The sequence below is a fragment of the Sinocyclocheilus anshuiensis genome, unplaced genomic scaffold (genome assembly GCF_001515605.1).
Source record: "Sinocyclocheilus anshuiensis isolate Anshui unplaced genomic scaffold, SAMN03320099.WGS_v1.1 scaffold224, whole genome shotgun sequence".
Lineage (NCBI taxonomy): Eukaryota > Metazoa > Chordata > Actinopteri > Cypriniformes > Cyprinidae > Sinocyclocheilus > Sinocyclocheilus anshuiensis.
This window is the reverse complement of record NW_015558577.1, coordinates 305,103-324,504: the sequence shown is the minus strand read 5'-3', so window position 1 is coordinate 324,504 and position 19,402 is coordinate 305,103. Positions and strand designations below refer to the sequence as shown.

The 19,402-nt window shown below is 38.8% G+C and overlaps 1 pseudogene; it reads right to left on the bottom strand.

Annotated features, from left to right (window-relative positions):
* Nucleotides 1–19,402, bottom strand: part of LOC107679701 (activating signal cointegrator 1-like) — a 78,164-nt pseudogene that overhangs the window by 381 nt on the left and 58,381 nt on the right.

The following is a 19,402-nucleotide window of genomic DNA, read 5'->3' as shown; positions in this document are numbered from 1 at the left end:
CATAGAGGGATTGCAGTGCTGTAAATGTCACACTAACACATGATTACTCAGGGACAGGTTTAAATCTAGATGATGTGTTCACAGAATAGCCCATCTGTTGCATGAGAAGAGCAAGAAATTCTGATTCACAACCAACTAGCATTTAGAAAACAGCTCTGAGAGCTATAATTTTCTTCCTAGAATGACGTGCAACATAATTCATGTAATTTGTTACTGAGAAGACCCGTGAAAAAGTTGCACTGTTGTACAATGTACGGTAGTACCATCTGTAGGTATGTCAATAGGTTAAAATATTCCATCATGTCTAATCTCTTATTTATTTATTTTTTCGAATTTTTAATCGGTCCAAATGTCTTTTCTCTCCAAATGCAGTTCTAATGCATTCTGTTAATCTTGTAAGGAAATAAATATGTAATAAAGATGTTTTATTGATGCTGTAGCAGTTTTTCACTCATAAATGGTATGTCATATTTGTTGAGCTTCGATAAATAACTTTTACCATATAATAACTGATGAGATGAGAAGGAAGCAATTTTAATCTCAAATTAAGTGAAAGTGTACCTGCATCCAAAAATGCCATTAAACATTTAATTATTCACATTTTTTACAGTAAAACAATATCTTCTTTAGTTATCCTAAATATACTAAAATGTATTTGAAATACATTTATTTCATGCTAAATATACTACACATTTACATATTTGTGTAATTAATAAAGTTACTTATTACATATTTGTGTAATTACTTAAAGTCTGCTAAAATTTGTACAACTAATTTTGTAGTTAATGCACTTTAATTGTGAGGAAGTCCAACTAAAGATATACTGAAGTATGTGCTAAAATGGAACTATTGTAAGTATACTTTAGATACACTTTAAATATTTTGCATTTAAAGTCATTGATATTATTCAAAGATCATACAATCCTCGTCAGCAGTGACATTAAAACACATTTTAGGCTTAATATTAAGAAATACTACTTTTAAGAAATAAAAGTAGTACTCTAAATAAAGTTTAATTATAATTTTTATATCAGTAAGTCTCGAGCGATATGTCAGTAAATATGTTAATAAATTGTAACTGTAATTAGTATGAAATAAATGTATTTTAAATAAATAAATTTTTTACTAGGGCAAGTCTCAAGCAAATATGATCCGTATGATCTGTGGGCTAGGGTCAGTTGTTCGGTCAGATCCTTCAGGGGTGAGATTTTGTGATGCCTAATGCTGTATTACTGTGGCTAAGAGCTGCCTGCACAAAGCTCTGAGCAGTCTTCACTTCTGAAACTGGAGCCACTCAATCGATAGGAAAGGAGATGATGCTGATCTGGCTGGCATCAGCATCTCTATTCTGTGGGAAAGCAAAGACTTTCAATTCCACCCTTGATCTTAGCTGGCCACTTTTTCAGATGATTTGGCAGCATTCAGAGCAAGATGTACAGCGGTAGCATCTGTCAACCTCTGACTGCAAAATCTGACTCACTTCAAACAGCTCATACTGATGAAAGCTGTTACCTGACCAAAATTTGAGTCACGTAACACAACATACACTAAAGCCAGCTTATCAGTTGTTGCCTTTTTGTTTGACTCTAGGGAAGCAAAAACCTGTAAACAATCTTTCAGAACATGTATCTGCTATTTCAAAGCAAGATGTCACAACGCAGTAAGAAGAGAATTTCACACTGCCAAGACATAAATGAACAGATCAGATCAGGTCAACAACGAAGAGAAAGAGTTCTTTATATTTTATAAAACACACTTTTTAAACATATACTGAGCAATAAAAGCATATTTAAAATCAGTCAAGACTTTTCCGGGATCATTTTTAATCAAAACTTTAAGAGATATATAAACATTATATACTCTATATAATTACATGTCACAGCACAAACGCATTTCAACAGTAGATGCACTTCTGGTTGCGTTGAGCTACTGAGTCCCATCATTCTGCATTGGCTGGTGAGGCAACTTTTAAGAGCCCAGACATCGATCTAGCAAGATCATTTCCCATTGATTGCTCTGGTTGGGGGCTGCTGTGAAGCAGTTTATTACCCATACTGCAGCAAGGGAGCCAGCCCAATAATAGGTGCAGTGTGTCCAGAGCATTGCTGGAACTCCATCATCTAACACACCTGGCTTTTCTCCAGCTGCCTACACTCAGATCAAGGACTGAACTCCAGAACTTATGCAATCTTCCCATCTTACAGGACTACATATAGTCTAGGAAAAACACTCTCACACAGAACCCCACTGGTCTCATTCAAAGAACTGCCACTGTTTGTTGGAGATTTAAAAATAGATTTTATTTTTTGCAAGTAAATTGTAATGACTCCACTGGAATGTAAAACAACAGACCTGAAAATAAAAATAATCTTCTCCATGTTGCTAAAAAAACTGAGTAGAATATCCAATGTGATTTTTTCTTCTCCATACAACAAAAGTAGAAATTGAGCAGTCACTAATAAAAGTAAAAAAGAAATACCATAAAAGTGGTCTGTACAACTTGTGCACTATATCCTTAATTCTTATTTAAAGTCATATAATAGGTTTGTGAGAGAAAAAGACTGAAATTTAAATTGTTACACCCTAATAATCATGTAAGCATGTAAGTATGGAGTGCAACAAGGCTGTGTCTCTGGCCCTTTGTTGTTCCAAGAGGTAAGATTACAAGGAAACATGACATTAGCTTTTACTGATATGTTGATGAAACTTTATAATTTCTCCAGACCACATGAAATATCAGTTAGCTGATTGTATTAAGGTTGTAATTACTGGATGGCCCATAATTTTCTAGACAATGCAGAATTTTCATTTTCTGGTAAACTGTCTCTTTAATCTCATTAAAGCCTTGATTACATTTAAGGGTGTTTCACTTAGGTGTCCACAGAAGACCTCAAGTGCCAGAAATCCAATGGTATTACAAATGTTCAAGATGGATTTCATTGTTGGAGATCCCCAAAGGAACAGTACAGGGGAAAACATTCTCTAGTTTTTGTTGTATTCAATCATATCTGTTCCTGAAAAGGCTGTTTGTCTTGTAGCCATGGGCAGTGAAGGGTGGGTGGAGGGACATCAACACATGCACTCAGTAGGGGTAATAAACACAGACAGCTGGAGCGTTGTGATCTAGCTCTAGAGGTATTATCCATGTTAGTGAGTTAAGTTGAACTTGAATAAATGACTAGAAGTAATAATGTAATAAAGAAAGACAGGTTTTATTTTGGTGCTCTATATGTGATATTGTGCCAAGTCAAAGTCTAAGAAAACAAATCACTATTCAATTCCGGATCTGACAAACTCTGAAGGTCTCAATCATGGATAACGCAGAGCAGAGTCAAGGGAGAACCACATCACCGTCTGGGGAAATCCAGCTCATTTTTCCAACCTAACTCTAAGTACCTTAAAGATTAGAGCATGTCATGAATGCTCACAGACACATCTCTTACAGCTCCCACAGTGCAGTAAATTCAATGCACTCAAGGCTCCTGGAAAGAAAGAGAGACTCTCAGCGGGTTTACTTGTATAGAATTTACTGAACTACTTCTTCCCTTGCTGCAGGATTGGACAAAAATGAAAGGTATGAATAGATCCACATGGAAAGTGTGATTTAAATCTGTTGGAAGAAGGTTTAGAGTGCAACACTTTTATTGGTTAAAAAAAAAGAAAAAAAAAGGGTGTGAACACATTGTCCAAATTACCTACCAAACAAACATTCAAGAGGCCAGCAATGAGTAGAATTTTATGAATGAAGGCAGCCAGAATTCTGTGGACATCTTAAGAACTTTCTGCTAAATGTACTTAAATACAGTAAAATGGGTTTGTCCATAATCAAAATATCTAAAAAACAAAAAAACAAAAAAAAAACATGCAAGAGTCAGGCAACATGTTGAACATTGTGAAAGATGATCATTTTAACGTCTGCAAAGCTTTCTGTGGTGACAGATTCATTAAGGCCTGGGTATGAGGGTTAAAGCCGAGAGAAGTACATGTTCCATAAAATTCACTGCATTTTTCCATTTTAGATGCAAACCCACACACAGAGGACAGGTATACAGAGGAATCGCAGTGCTTGGTCTGTTGAAACAGGGACACACTGTGCACTACAGCACTTTCCCTAATATGCTGTGACATTAATCAATTCCACCTGCCACACAGAGTTTGGAGTTAGCCGAAACAGCCAGCTGAGGATGGGAATTTTCCAGACACATGAAGAGAAAGACAAAGAAAAGACACTGATGAAAAGAAAGACACAACTCAGTCCTATGAGCTGCCAGGGAGCTCCAGACCAAGAGAAAAATCTTCCAGCCACCAGGGTCGCCCATATTAATGGGCCAAACAGAGAAAACAGATTAATCCTGCAGCCATTAATAATTCCTGCAACTGTTCCCTCCGAGGCAATTAATCACCTCCCCTCTCTGTCAGCGCAAGAGCCTGGGGCTAAGCAAAGATCCAGGGCTACTGCTGGAGCCTTGACTAAACTCATTCTCAATCACAGCCATACTCACTCTGATCCCTATAGCAATGTAGACATTATAAGCAGAATCTACCCAGATAATGTACAAAACATATCTATCTATCTATCTATCTATCTATCTATCTATCTATCTATCTATCTATCTATCAAAATCATGGAAGTAAAGTATGGAGTGCCAAAAGGTTCTGTCTAATTGTGTGTTCACACCAAACGCAAATGTAATTATTCACGTGAGTAGATTACATACAAAAGCCCCGTTCACACTACAAGCGACACGCAACGACAAAGCGACACGATCCCATTCGTTTCAATGGAAAGCTGGCGATTTCCGGCGACACGAGCGACAGCGGCCGTTGGTGATGGATTGGGCGTGTCCAGTGAAGCGACAAAGTTCAGAATCCTTCAACTTTATGCAAATGAATAGCGACTTTCGGGAGCGACAGCCAATAGGAAAGAAGACAGAGCTCATGTGATCGTTTTCCTCTCAGCTCAGCAGTGACGGAAAGATGGAGGAGAGGCTAATCCTTGCCGTCATCATTCATTTTTGTTTTTATGTACGGATTCAATTTATATTATATTTAGTCTTTTGCCTCCAAAATGTTTGTATTTAGCGGTAAGAAAACTGATTCGCGACATGCAGCGACAAAAGTCGATGCTAAAAGTCAATGCAAAGACGCGAATAGAGGCGAATTCGCGCCGGGCGACGTATTTGCCGCGAACGCGCGATATTCGCCTCAATCGCGCCTTCCACGCAAGTTCAAAACAATTAAACTTGAGCGGAAAATTTGCATGACGCGTTCTCGTACAAGCCAATCAGCGAAGAGCTTATGGACACGTCCGGTTGAATCAGAAAATGGACGAGAGCATTATTGTAGCCGTCTGTTATGATATAGGTCTGGAGCATAGAAAACAATTAAAATCAGTTGTAGTGGTAGTTGTATTTTATTAGCATGGCTACAGAGATGCTGCTATCAATAATAAAAAAGAATAGTTATATCAGTGTATATACAGTAGTAAAATGTAACGCACACATTAATGCAGGATCAATAGCCTAACGTTACTCATCCTCCTCTGGATGGTGCTGTGAACCCAGACACGTCGGCGTTTGGCTTTCCATCGTATTTGGGACTTTCACATCAGGTACAAAACAGCAAATGTAGTTATCTCAACCATGGTTGATCGCGCTATGTTTTTCTTCGCGCGAGTGACACGAAAAACATCCCGCGAGTAATCTAGAGCGAATGACGCGATGCGCATATTCGCTTCGCGTCTGGTGTGAACACACCATTAGGCCCTTTGTTGTTGTTCTCGTACATGTATGCTCCCCTTTAAGGTGATATCAAGAAACATACTGGTGTTTTTGCATGGCACTCCAAGGTATCAAAGAATACCATGGTATTACCATGATACCATGTCCACAATATATGTGGTACTGCCATAGTACCAATCTTTAGACTCTTGTCAAAAGATTATAATTAGGCATGAGTAATGTTTCAACCCTACAATGTTATACACAATGGTAGCTCTAGCTTGTTGACAAACTACCAAACTACCATCTTATTCACATACCAACAAAGACCAACAATGTTCAAAAACATGATCGTACCACAGTAGACTTTATTTTTTTTAACAAGCTACAGATACCACTGTATATTTTATTAAAGCGGTCTCTTTTTATGACGATCCTGCAACACACCACGAGTCAAAACTACATCCAGGTGAGAAAATCTCACAAATATGTTGTTGACAGTAACTCACTAAAGCCTCTGGAAGAGAGATCAGGCAGATTCTCTGAGCAAACAGTGTAACACAATTAGTCACAGAGCTCTTTACGTGAGATATGATGGCTCCATTATCATTCATTAATGAGAAACACTTAAGTACATGACCGCTCCCCCACACTCAAACACTGCTGTGCTCTCTGTTCCACTTCTCTCCTGTTAGGGGGAGGCAGGGCAAGAAAATTTTCATTAGCAGAGCAGCGGCAAAAGAAAGCGGATGAGAGAAAGGAGGAGAGAGAAACAGAAGGGGGGAATAAACTGAGGCTGATCTGGTTCTCTGTTTTTTTTTGAGGCGCTGAGATTTGCATATATGTGCAGCAGTGCAGAGGGAGAAATGTGTCAGCACTGACAGCTTCCTGAGAATCTTTAAGCTCGATGTGGGCGCCTCTCTTTCTCTCCCAGAGACCGCAGGAGCCCTGCTAACAGCCGCTCGGGGGTCAGGACCAGTGCCTTTGTGCTGAGCCCTACTATAGCAACCCAGCAAAGCATGTTTAACGGTCAGCTCAAGTGCAAAACTGCTCTCTGGGGGGAGGGCAAGCTGAACCTTCCCTGCTGCAAGGGCAAATGGAGACGTGTGTGTGTGTGGGCTTGTACAGAGCTAGACTAAGAGAGAACAAATGAAGATGGTAAAACATAGGCAAAATCACATACTGTTCATACCTTAGTCGGGGTAGATTAATATTTAATATGATGTGAGGCTGTGAGGGACAGATATTAACAATAAGTTGTTCCTTGCTCTCCTGAGATTTTTGTCCTCTGCATTTTTTTGGAAAGACACGTTGATCAAAATATGCTGAAAATATAAGAATATATCAAATATGGCGTACACCCAGACTAAGGTCGACAGTGTTCTGTGCATCAACAGGAAATGAAGCAGGGGTTTGCCCAGTTGAAAAGACCAGCTTAGACATGTGCCATGCTGGTCCTGGTTGGTTTATTCAGGTTTGGTGGTTGTGGACCAACATAATCATGTTGTTCACCAGCAAACATTGGCTGGTAAATGTGGTCAACCAGCATACACTCTTAAAAATAAAGTTTCCAAAAGGTTTCACAGTGACGCCATAGAAGAACCATTTTGTGCCACAGAAGAACATTTCAATGAACAGTTCTTAAAAGAACCATTTTTGAGTGTGAAGAACATTATAATAATCTAAAGAACCCTTTTCAACTATTAAGAACCTTTTGCGCTTTTGAAAGGTCCCATGGATGCCAATTAAAAACTTACATTTTTAAGAGCATAAAAGCTGGTTAACAAAGGATATCTATGTGGTGAAGCTAGTTAAGAAGCTTGGTGGGGACAGCAATCATGTCAGGCTACAGCTAGCAAATAAGGACTCTCAAGATGGGTCATACAGTTGTGGGGGTTGAAGTGATCGTCAGGTCCCTCCATGAAGCCTGAACTGACATCAGCACAGCAGTATCTCACGCTCACGATTCGGTGATTCTGCTGGTCTTTTCAGCAGGGAAGGGATCCAGACCTTTCCCCAAAATAATAGTTTGAATAGACAAGCTCAGTATTCATCAGCAGATGCACTCCTGTAGCAGTCTCATGAGATATAGCCAAGCGCACACACAGCCTCTTGCAAACACATCTAAAGCCATCATCGTGCATGCAAAATCCATCATGGTTTGTGCTGTTACAGTTTGAGACGTCAGAGTGAATGGCTCTCTGGGAGAAATTATCCCCACTAACTACCAGGGGTCCTCTTCTTGTTGGCGTGAGTGAGGCACAAATAAAAAAACCAGCAGGAGAGGGTTTTCCGAACACTTCTCCAACTGTTCATCTTCCTGCAGTAATTTCTGTTGAGCATGAAAAACTACAGTAAAATAAACAGAACAACTGCACAGATTTTGCACCAGAAGTTAATAAACTAGATTTTTACAGTTACTTAAGTAGTGTTGTGGGTGGTTTTTAGCACGTTGCTATACAGTTGCTACAGTATTCAGTATATTGCTAGGGTGTTCTGCTTGATTATTAGTGTGGAACTATGCTGCTGCTATGGTGTTTGCTTATCGGAAAAACACTAGATGGCCATGGATCCCTCCTTCTATAAAACTTAATGGGATTTTTACACCTGTTTTTTTCATCCACAAGGTAAAAATTCTAAGCCAGACTGCTTACAAATGTAAGAGCACACCTCTTCTCAACAAGGCACATGATTTAAGGCATAAATTAATGTCTGTAGCACAAACAGAATGAGTTATGAACCAAAGTTTAACACTTAGATTTAGGCATATGAACAAACCACTAATCCCCCATAAGAGCAATAGCAATAGTCCTGCTTGCCTTCGAAAACACCGCTAATTAAGTTAACAGCGAGCACTTGAACAATCAATTACCTGCAGTGTAATGGCAATAAATCGCATTGTAGTGCCTGTTAAAGACTATAGCTCCTTTGATAAGACCTTGAGAAAGGTAACATAAGCAGTATTTATAGCCCTTCCTTGTGGGCTGAGCACAGAGCAGGGGTAGGACAGGAAGCAGTTAATGGTGTGCTTGTGCTGGCTCTTTGGCATGCTGGAGGGAGAGTGACATTGATCTACCAGCTCCCGTCCATCCGTCTCCCTGACAGAGGTAACAGGATTGTTAATAAAAATGGAAATTGAGCTGCACTACCCCCTCACACACAGACACACACACATTTTCATCTGTCTCTGACCGTATCCAGGGCTTGCACTCAGCTGGCTTGCCCTGCCTGACATCTTCCTGCAGAGGCTAAGCACTGGTTGCACTCACCGCCATGGCTGTGCCTCTATTTAAGCACAAGCCAGAGAGCGAACACACACACACACACACACACACACACACACACACACTCAGCTATATTACCTGGCAGTGGGGGAGGAAAACTGATAAACGGTTGGTTGTCACGACATGTATTAAAACATTTAAGGTTAACAATTCAATACAGCAGGAAAATGACTCACAACTCAATTACGCTTCACTAACCCTATATAGGGTTAAAATCAGCAGACAGATATGCATTTTTTTCAAATGGCTGATGCTGATATCCAGAAAGGATTAGTAGGATTAGAAAAACTCCAAACCACTAGTGACACTGCTTCTATTTTCTATCTGTCTATGGTTTGGTGGAAAGTGGAAAGTAATGGGCTTAAAAGCTTCTCAAAAATCAGTTCTGCATTAGCTGTTAAGCAGCATTTTTGCAGCAAATTACCAACGCGGATCCATGTCTTTCAGGAGTGTATTTGAGAAGACAGTCATTTGGCACTTTCAGGAGGAAAGACAGACCACAGCACTCAAAATGCAAAACTTAGTGATGCCTGTATTTATATATAGGTATAGAGGAAGTTATTTTTGCCGTAAATGGTGATTTTTGCAAAAATAAGACAATGATTAGGAATGCACACTTTATTTGTGACATTACTGGTGTAGTCATAGACATTTTTTAAGCAATCAGTAAACACATTTTACCTTTTTAAAACCAGATCTCAACCATATTAAACAAGTAAAGAGTTCTACATGTAACAGTCAAATTCATTATTGCACAGCCCAAAAACGCAGCATCGGGATTCTGGTTTTTAAATGTCTCAGTTTTATAAATTCTAACGTCTTCTCGTTTCGAAACGCTCAGTCTTCTCAATTTCAGTTTCATGCATTTTGAAAATTTGGCATTCATGGCGTGAGATGCTGAAAAACATTAAAACCTCCTAAAGATGTCTATCTGCAATGTGTACAAATAGGAAAATTTTAAATAAATCTCTAGAGCCACTTTACTGATGTCTAATCAATGTTTTATTTATTCGCCACGATAATGTTTTTATATAATAATATCTCTGAACTATCTTAATTTGGTGCCTTTTCTAAGCAAAAAATCCAATCAGTTTGCTTCACTGATTGTATTATCACGTAATTAATTCAACTGAAATTTAAAAGTTGATGGACAGACCTAGTAACTACTATTTTTTTTAAACCTTGCAGAGTTTTGTTCATGATTTTCAAGGATTAGAAGATGTCAAATGGTTTATGTTTGGACTGGGCTAACTGCAGTAGCTTTGTCTTTGACATCAACAACAAACGACACTGGAAGCTTTCTTAATGCCCTTTTAAAAGAAGCATTACTACACAATTAAATGCATTTTATTGTTTAATTGTTTTGCCCTGTAGTGTGCAGCCCTAAAGAACAGACCTGCAATCCACTGTAGGGTCGTGATCCACCAGATGAGAACGACTAGGTTAGTATATAACTCTGAGATAACTTATTATAAATCAGCTACCAGGACACACACACAAAAAAACAAGTTATGTTTGTAGCTTAAAAGCACTACTAATTCAAGGCACAGGAAAGCAGCAAAGGATGATATATATTGGTTGTTTGTTTATGAGGGTGAGATCAAGGATAGATGATTTTAGCCCACGGAGCCGGTCTAAACGTGGACTCGCACAGAAACTGGGTCAGTTTGGCTCCCCAAAGGCTGTGCGCACAGACAGTGGAATTAAATGCTCTTGGTAATCATCAAAATGGGTTCTCGGGTTGGAAGGTTATGTGTTGGGTGTTAAGGTATTGACTGGCACGGTAACTGTGGACACAGTACAGAGATAGAAGCTGATGGAGTATACTCCAGAAGCTCAGCTGGTTTGCAGGGAAGAATAAACAGAGTGACGTGAGGCAGAAAGAGCTCGGCAGACTGAGTGCTGCCTCATTGAGCAGCCCTGGAAACCTGCCAGTCTAACGCCACAAAGCATTAATACACGCAGAGTCCATCGGAGGAGTGTATCGCACACCTCTACACAGCCACTGCTTTTACAAGTAAACGTGTTTACAGAGTATGAGTGCACTCCGCGATGTATGGTTTCTATTTAGACACACAGAGCCATAGAAGCACAAAAAAAAATCACTATTTTGTCTTGTTTTCCAGTAAAAAAATATCTAAATTGCCAGTAAAAAGATTTATATTCAAATATCTAAATCATCCTTGAATTTCTCATCTTGCTGGCAAATTACTTTTTGCCATTTAAGCATAATCTAACAATTTTGTGAGGTTCGTGCTTAAAACAAAGAAAAACAAAACGAATTAAAACATATTTTCTAAAAAAAAAACATTTTTACGACTGTTTCATATACCCACTGGCTCTTAATGGATTGTATTGCCTTCTTGAGCATCAGTAAATGTTTTCCACCTTTGTAATAGCTGTGTATGAGTCCCTGAATTGTCCTCAGTGTGAAAACATGGATTTCAAAAGTGAAAAAGTGAAGTGAAGTGACATGTGGCCAAGTATGGTGACCCATACTCGGAATTAGTGCTCTGCATTTATCCCATCCAAAGTGCACACACACAGCAGTGAACACACACCCAGAGCAGTGGGCAGCCATTTTTTGCTGCGGCGCCCGGGGAGCAGTTGGGGGTTCGGTGCCTTGCTCAAGGGCACCTCAGTCGTGGTATTGAAGGTGGGAGAGAGTGCTGTACATTCACTCCCCCCACCTACAATCCCTGCCGGTACGAGACTCGAACCCGCAACCTTTGGGTTACGAGTCTCTAACCATTAGGCCATGACTTCCCTCGATTCAAAATCATTTAGTTACTTCTGGAAAGGGTTCAAATATGCAGAAGATGCTGGAAAACCAAAGAAGTGAAGTGAAGTGACGTGACATGTGGCCAAGTATGGTGACCCATACTTGGAATTAGTGCTCTGCATTTAACTCATCCAAAGTGCACACACACAGCAGTGAACACACACACACACACACCATGAACACACACCCGGAGCAGTGGGCAGCCATTTTTTGCTGCGGCGCCCGGGGAGCAGTTGGGGGTTCAGTGCCTTGCTCAAGGGCACCTCAGTCGTGGTATTGAAGGTGGGAGAGAGCGCTGTACATTCACTCCCCCCACCTACAATCCCTGCCGGTACGAGACTCGAACCCGCAACCTTTGGGTTACGAGTCCGACTCTCTAACCATTAGGCCACGACTTCCCCTTTTAGTCTTTTTTTTTTTTTTCAAGAAGTGACAAATTCTTTTTTTTTCTATGATTCTTTTTTTTTTTTTTTAAAGAATGCGCAGGACTATTGAAGAATAGTGAATTAGTGAACAGTGAATAGTGAATTATCTCTGAAGAATAGTGAATTAGTGAATAGTGAATTAAGAATTATCTCTGAAGAATAGTGGGCAGTTTAACTGTTTAGAACAAACAAGCGACTCATGAACAACTTAAAAAAAAAAAGTGTTAAAATTATTAACATATCATTAATTATTTTACAGATTCTGCAACTGTTCTTCATAAACGTATGACTGCAGCTGTATATAAATAATTTTAAATATATAAATAATTATACCTAAACATACCTATCATACATTTGTATCTCCGGTGCCACCACAGTGAACTAGAAAAAGACTTTTCCAAGCAGTTTTTTTCCCTCTCCTTTCACCACTTCCTTGCCATTCACACCATTTAACAAAGAAATAATTAGGGAAATAAAATAATACATGGGGAAATAAAATGGGCAGTGAATGCCAATTCACATTTATAAGGGTGAAATGGGCTTATAAATGTAAAATTACCACGTTTTTTTCTGAGGCACTATGGGAAGCAAAACAATGGCAACAACAACATCAGACATGTCAGAAATCCTCACTGGTGCTTCCTCAGACTCTTCAAAAAAACATAAAATTCCACGAGTGCTGTTCTCAAAGTGTGAATCTTATAGCCGGCAAACACAAAGCCTGTGGGGACTCAGTATAAACATGAGCACTCAGGGCCTCTTCAGCTCACAGAGAACTAGTCCATACATGGGGAGACAGGAGCGAGGGCCCCTCCCCCACTCGCTGTACATCACAAAGACGACAGAGCTGGCTGCTATGTAGGGGGTGAGCAGATCAGACTGCAGATTATCCTGCTGAGAGAGGTCTGGGCTCAGCCGAGGTGGCTACAGACAGCTCTCTGAGTGTAAATACACTTCTTTCAAAAGCACAACAATAAGCTCAACAAGAGCTATGGAGATTAAAACAAGCTCAACACAAATCTGGGGATAGCTGTGGGAAGCACTGAAATGTAAAACAAAGAGTCATTCTAAGTGCTGTGTGATTTCGCCATGGTTTTTATCAGCACACTTTCAAGGGCACTGCCCCGAAATATTGTAGATAAGATAAAGATCTGATAATTACCATGAGGAAGTGTGTGTTTGTGTGTAACCTTAGTCACCAAGACAGCCTCGTCCCTGTAGAGCACACTGGGAAACATCAATAGGATCAAATGATCTTTCTCTAATAGTAAAATGGTTGTGATGCAGTTAGTAAACTGTACATTACTAATTGTGGGCTCCAAGTACAAATTTTAACTGCAATTATGATGTTTGTTAAAACAAACAAAAATGGCTTATTAACAAATCTAAATGTTGCTTTGTCTTTTAAATTATCAAATTTGAGTTCTCTTTTAGAACTACAGTTCTAGCAGTATTAACTTCTAGTAATCGTTAATAAGGTTTAACTGCATAGAGAATGTTGGCATATAATTCTAAAACTTGCATACTAAGAATGACATTAAAGTCTGGAAAATATAATTTTGAAACAGTTTCTTTATGCACCAAGAGCTTGTAACACTCCAAAGAGAAAAGAAAAATTGAAATCGCACCATATGACCCCTTTAATGTTTATTCGTTTCATGTCTCATAGACTTCCATTGTAAGTGCATGACTTAAAACATTTTTTAAATGAAAAAATTGTGTCACTGTCTGAATGGCTAAATAGTTTAGGGCCAACATGCGTCGGTTGATTTTTCAGCAGTGATCCACTTTCTTTTGTTGTTTTGCTCTGATGCTATAGACCTTAATGTGTTTAAAACAGGAAATCCAGCTTGAAGGTGAACAGCTGATGCACTGCAGTAGAGAAGCAGCAGCTTTTCCCTCCAGAGACAAGCATGAATGCGTTTCCAAATATAACCAAAAAGCTCTCTAATTACTGCAGTCACGATCTGGGGCTGGATCTTCAGTTCAAAACACCGTTTGATTGCTTAACAAGGACATCTTTTCAGTCTCCTCTGCCACGCTTCAATTATGAGTCTGATTCAAATGGAAAAGCACGTCCAGTTGCTTTCAAGTACTGGAGAAATTCTACCAGACAGTTTGAAAAAAGATTTCTCTTTGATTGTGAAAGCCCAATTAGAGAAAGGGAATGCCTGCCATGTCGGTCTTGTTTGCGGCAGCCTTTTTGGGGAAATTCCAACCATATCGCAAGGCTCTCAAAGCAACACATTCCTCTTTCAGCTCAGGCAGTGGCTGCTGTCCAGGTAAAAGAGAGATGGTAAACATTAAAGATGACTAACAGCAGTGCTGACTCTTTTTCAAGCTCCCCAAATGATGCCGGTTTCACAGGGACAACTGTGACATTCAGCGACTTTTCAGCTAGGTTTAATAATCAGCTATGCATCCAAAAAAAAAACGAACAAGAATATTATACATTTTAATCAGGCATTTTCCATCTACACTTAAATAGAAATACAGCATTGCTGTGGTTGGTTAGAACTAAAACTAATTTTAACATGAAAGATTTAGTCACTTGTCTAATCCAGTCATAATTCATACAAGATGGGGAAATTGTATGAAAACAAAAATTTAAGATGACCTTTTAAGAAACCTGAACCTGACCATTACAGTAATACAAAAAACAAACAAACATATAAGCGTCATATTTTTCCTCCATCTTGTACAAATTTATTTTGTTACAAAAAAGGAGAAATTTAAAATGTATTTACTGTACATTTGCACTATTTATGTGTGGAACATACCAAAATGTAAGTAGTTGTTCACTAAAAATCTTTAGAATATAGTGTCAATCCAATGGACTTATATTATAATGCTTTTTTTTGTTCTTTTTGAAACTTGAAAGCTTAAGTCTCATTCATTGTTAAAATTGTACATTCTAGTACATTCTTAAAATTGTCCTTTTGTGAAAAGGTTGCCCTAGTAACATTATAGGTCTTCAATTTCAACGGTAGTCATTATATTGCATTCCTGTAACCTAAACAGTTGCTCGCTCATTGTTGGTTGGGACAAAAATCAATTTTGAAAAAAATTCTGAATGTTTTATCCAAGTTAGCAGAAGGGCCAGCTGCTCAGAGATAAGTGCACATTAAGACAGGAATATTTAGAAAATTGCTGGGTAATAAAAGATTGTGTAGAACTTAAGCAGCCAAAGCCCAACTCACTAAAGTGTGAAAGCAAGGTCAGCGCATGAGTTCAGGGTCAAACAGGGTTGGGTTGCACACAGACATTTTGAGGGGTATGGCCCAAATCAAGAAAATATACAGTCCACAACTTGAAGCCATTACAATACATCATGACATGATCCACTCAATAGCACTCTAAAATTCTTTGTTACATGAGGGTGTCAAAAAAAGTTAACAACAATCTTATAACTTTTTTCTGTTACAAACATAAGATTAAAACAACACTCATATTCTTACAGAATCTACACTTTATTCTAGAATCTAGACTGCTACAGGATCGAAACATGACCCACAAAAAGATTACTCCATTGAAATTTATCACTGAATTGAAATGTGTAAGGTACAAAAAAATTACTTATTTTTGGAGGGTAAATCTTAAATTGCAGAGCAATAAAATTCCAGAATTACATCATTTTTTTTGTGCTGCTTCCTAAATGTCTGTTGCAAAAGATCATGTTGATAAATGTGTAGTTCTCTCACGAAACTCCATATGGTGCAGACTAATAGGTCCTTAATGCAATCTGGTAGCTAACATTTAAATAGTCTGTCTCTGTTTGCTGTAAGCAGGTCTTGCAGTGTGTTATCAGAAACCCTCCACCTCCCCCAGCTCCACCTGTCTAGATCTGCTAATGGTGATTTTTCCTTTATGCCATTCCCAACAGCAGCATAGCAGATTTAGTCCACCAAGACCAAATACATTAACACTGTCATATACATTACATGCTAAGCTATTCTTAGTTAGTTGTCATGATAGAAATATATTTATAGTCAGTTTTTTTGTTGCAGTGCACTGACTGCAGGCAATTATATAACCATGAAAGGCAAACTTCAATAATCAGCAGAAAAGGAGCAAAACACTACCTACAAAAGTCACTCCATCACAAAGTAGTTTCTGCAGATGCATGATAGGCTTAAATGTAAAATGAATGTCGACACAATGTACACAATGTAATGAAATCCACTCATACTGTAACCTACATTGCCTGCTAAAGGGGCACCTCAGCCACGTCCCTGGGGTCAAAGCCGGCTAGACTCAATTTGAGAGTAATGAGCACATAAGCCACGAACATCGATCCAAGCATGCTAACATCATTGAGATCATCAGTCAGGCCAACTGGACTGTTTGAATATCAACACTTAGGAAAGGGCATTCAGAAAAGGTACGATGATCCCTTACTGGGATATTTGGCATGAAATATCAAATTTAATCATCTTATTTGGAAGGAAGCAGACAGGCATTTTTATTTATATCAAGTTTCAAAGAGTGTTTAACTGTACACTGGGTGGCAGTTAGAACCCCCAAACGTGAATCTACATATTCTACTAATTTCCATGTTGGAGCTTGTCAACAAAACTACAAGCATGTTTGCTGTACATAATACAGAGCTGCTGCTGTTGGCATGTCAGGGCAAGGGAGTGACTCTCACTGCATGCTGAGTGCACTTGCAGCAGTAGCCAGGGCACCTAGCCTACATATGGTGGAGAATGTGTTAATGCAATATTCATGGTGAGCACGAGAGCAGAGCACAACACAGCATTGAGGACTCTCTGAAGTCCCTTTCACACTCAACAGAACAGAAACGTAGCGTGTAGGAAAGCCATGTGTGATGCACCGATGCTCTGGCCTTTCACATGAACACCAGCAAGCTTTATTACAGTTGTGACCTTTGACTGCTAAGCAAATGTGTAACTATTTGTCACTCAATTTCTTGAACAGATTCTTGGTATAAAGATACTGAAGTTAGTTGAGAACTACGTCATACCAACAGTAAGCATACATCTACACATTACATTAAGTATTCACAGCAATTCTGTCTGTTTTACACAAATCTGTTTAGACAAGTCAAATTATTTTTCCCCCCAACAATCTACAACCGCGTACATCAAGTTGTGTTGACCTATAGTAGTATTGTACTTCTCCACTTAGATTTGCACAATGAGTAAATGGTCAAGGGATAACCCTGCCTTTGTTTGTAAGCCACTTAAGGAGTAATGCAGCATGAAGAGGGAAACACCCACTGATTTGAAGTGGTTACAACAAAGCTTTCATTTAAGGTGTTGTGCTTGGCAACCTAGTATGTAAGGCATGTTGTGATAGGGCTGCGGAGAGCAAGGAAAAACAATGAAAAACAGTTGTAGATAGTGTCTGCGTATATTGCACAATTCACATTCAATATATTTCATATATATAAAATGCATCCAATCAAACTCTATAGCACTTTTGAGCTAATTCATCTGTCATTTGGTAGAAGTTACTCGAATTAGGAAAATGCCAGAAAGGACAAATTGCACAACATGGCCTCAGCCTTAAAAAACCATTAAGAAAATGGCTTCATTTAAAAGGGAAACGACTCAAACTAAATACAGCTTCACTTGCAACAAAAATCTAATTTGAGCCTACTATAATGCATTGATTTGGAACTCAAGAAACACTTAGAAACCAAAATGGTCAATTTTCCTATTAAACCTCTGCAGATATTGGTTGTATTAATACAATGTTTTTAAAAAACTAAATTCTTTAAGAACAAATGTTGTAGACCACAGTTGGAATAAATATCCAATATTCCAATTAGTCCAAGTCAACAAACATTTTTTATAAGGCAACTGAAGGAAAAACTAGGCAAGAATATTTAGGCATCAAAGAAAAAATAAAAAGGTTGTTTATGGGAGTTTAAATTAAGCACTAGTATAATTGTAAGATATAAAATAGCATTTATGAGATGGAAGCCCTACTGCAAGACATAGTCACACATACACATGTAAAATATAATTTGTTTTTTTTTAGATATTTGATTCTTTTTTTAAGAGAAAAGCTTCTGTCAAACAAAAGTGCTCATGCAACACTTGAAGATGCAAGGTGCAAATGAGCAACAACAGTAACCAGAGACCAGCAACTCGACTTTCATCTATGCATTTACTCCCACCATCTTCCTCTCTATCGCTCATGCATTCATTTTTTAAGAGCTTAAATGGCCATCTTGGCAGAGGCTGAGGGCACAGAGTCAAGGGTTCCTACTTCCAGTAACAAAGTAGTAGATGTATTTGTCGACAGATGAGCCTGTAAAAACACGCTTGACAACACCAAACCGAGACCTTGCAATCTTTGCCATCATATGGTGTGGGACTCCAGTACTCCCACACTGTTGCTAGTGCTCTATTGCAGTTGGCTGTTGTGTAAATTAGGATTAAATTAAGATAAAGAAGAGGGCTCTTTGCCTCATATCATTACTCATACGTGCTGCAGTGGGAAAATTAAACCTCAGACAGCATGAGAAACATGGGAGCAGCTGGCAGCCCCGCACATAGACACGATCTCCATCGCTCTTCTCGGAGGACTTGGGCTCTCTAAGCAGAGCGGTCATTACTGGTAAAAAATGGAAGGCAACATCATGCAGATCACTGCAGATCTGCCTCTCAGGACCACAGAACTACTGCCATTCTGTAAGGGGAGACATTAAGGGTGAACTGTGTCTTTTTTTTTCAATGCTGAAATACTTTTCCAGCGTAATGAGTGGAGACAGCTAAAAGCAAGCCATTTCTAGACTCTGGTGCTTTCCTGCTGTGAGGCTGGATGGTTTTGAGGGGTCCAACATGCCAAGGCATGGGTTTAAGCCAGGACAATCAGTTTCTCTGAACAACTAAAGATGAGGAAGAGACTTGAAAGGGACTGAAAAACATTATTTTGTGCAATATCACTTAGTGCCACTAGGTTTAGTTTAATCTTTATTTGCGATTTGCCAATTTGATACTCAGTATCGGTCCAATACAGAGCTTTTTTGACAGATTGGGTATCAGATGGGACCAAGCCAAATCCGAGATGGACAAAAAAAAAAGAAAAAAAAAAAAAGAAAATTACTATAAAAGCACTATAAACATGTACTATACTTGATTTCTACTTAAGATAGCTTTATTTGAGAAACAGACAGTACACTCTAAAAAATTCTGGGTTAAAATACAACCCAGTGCTGGG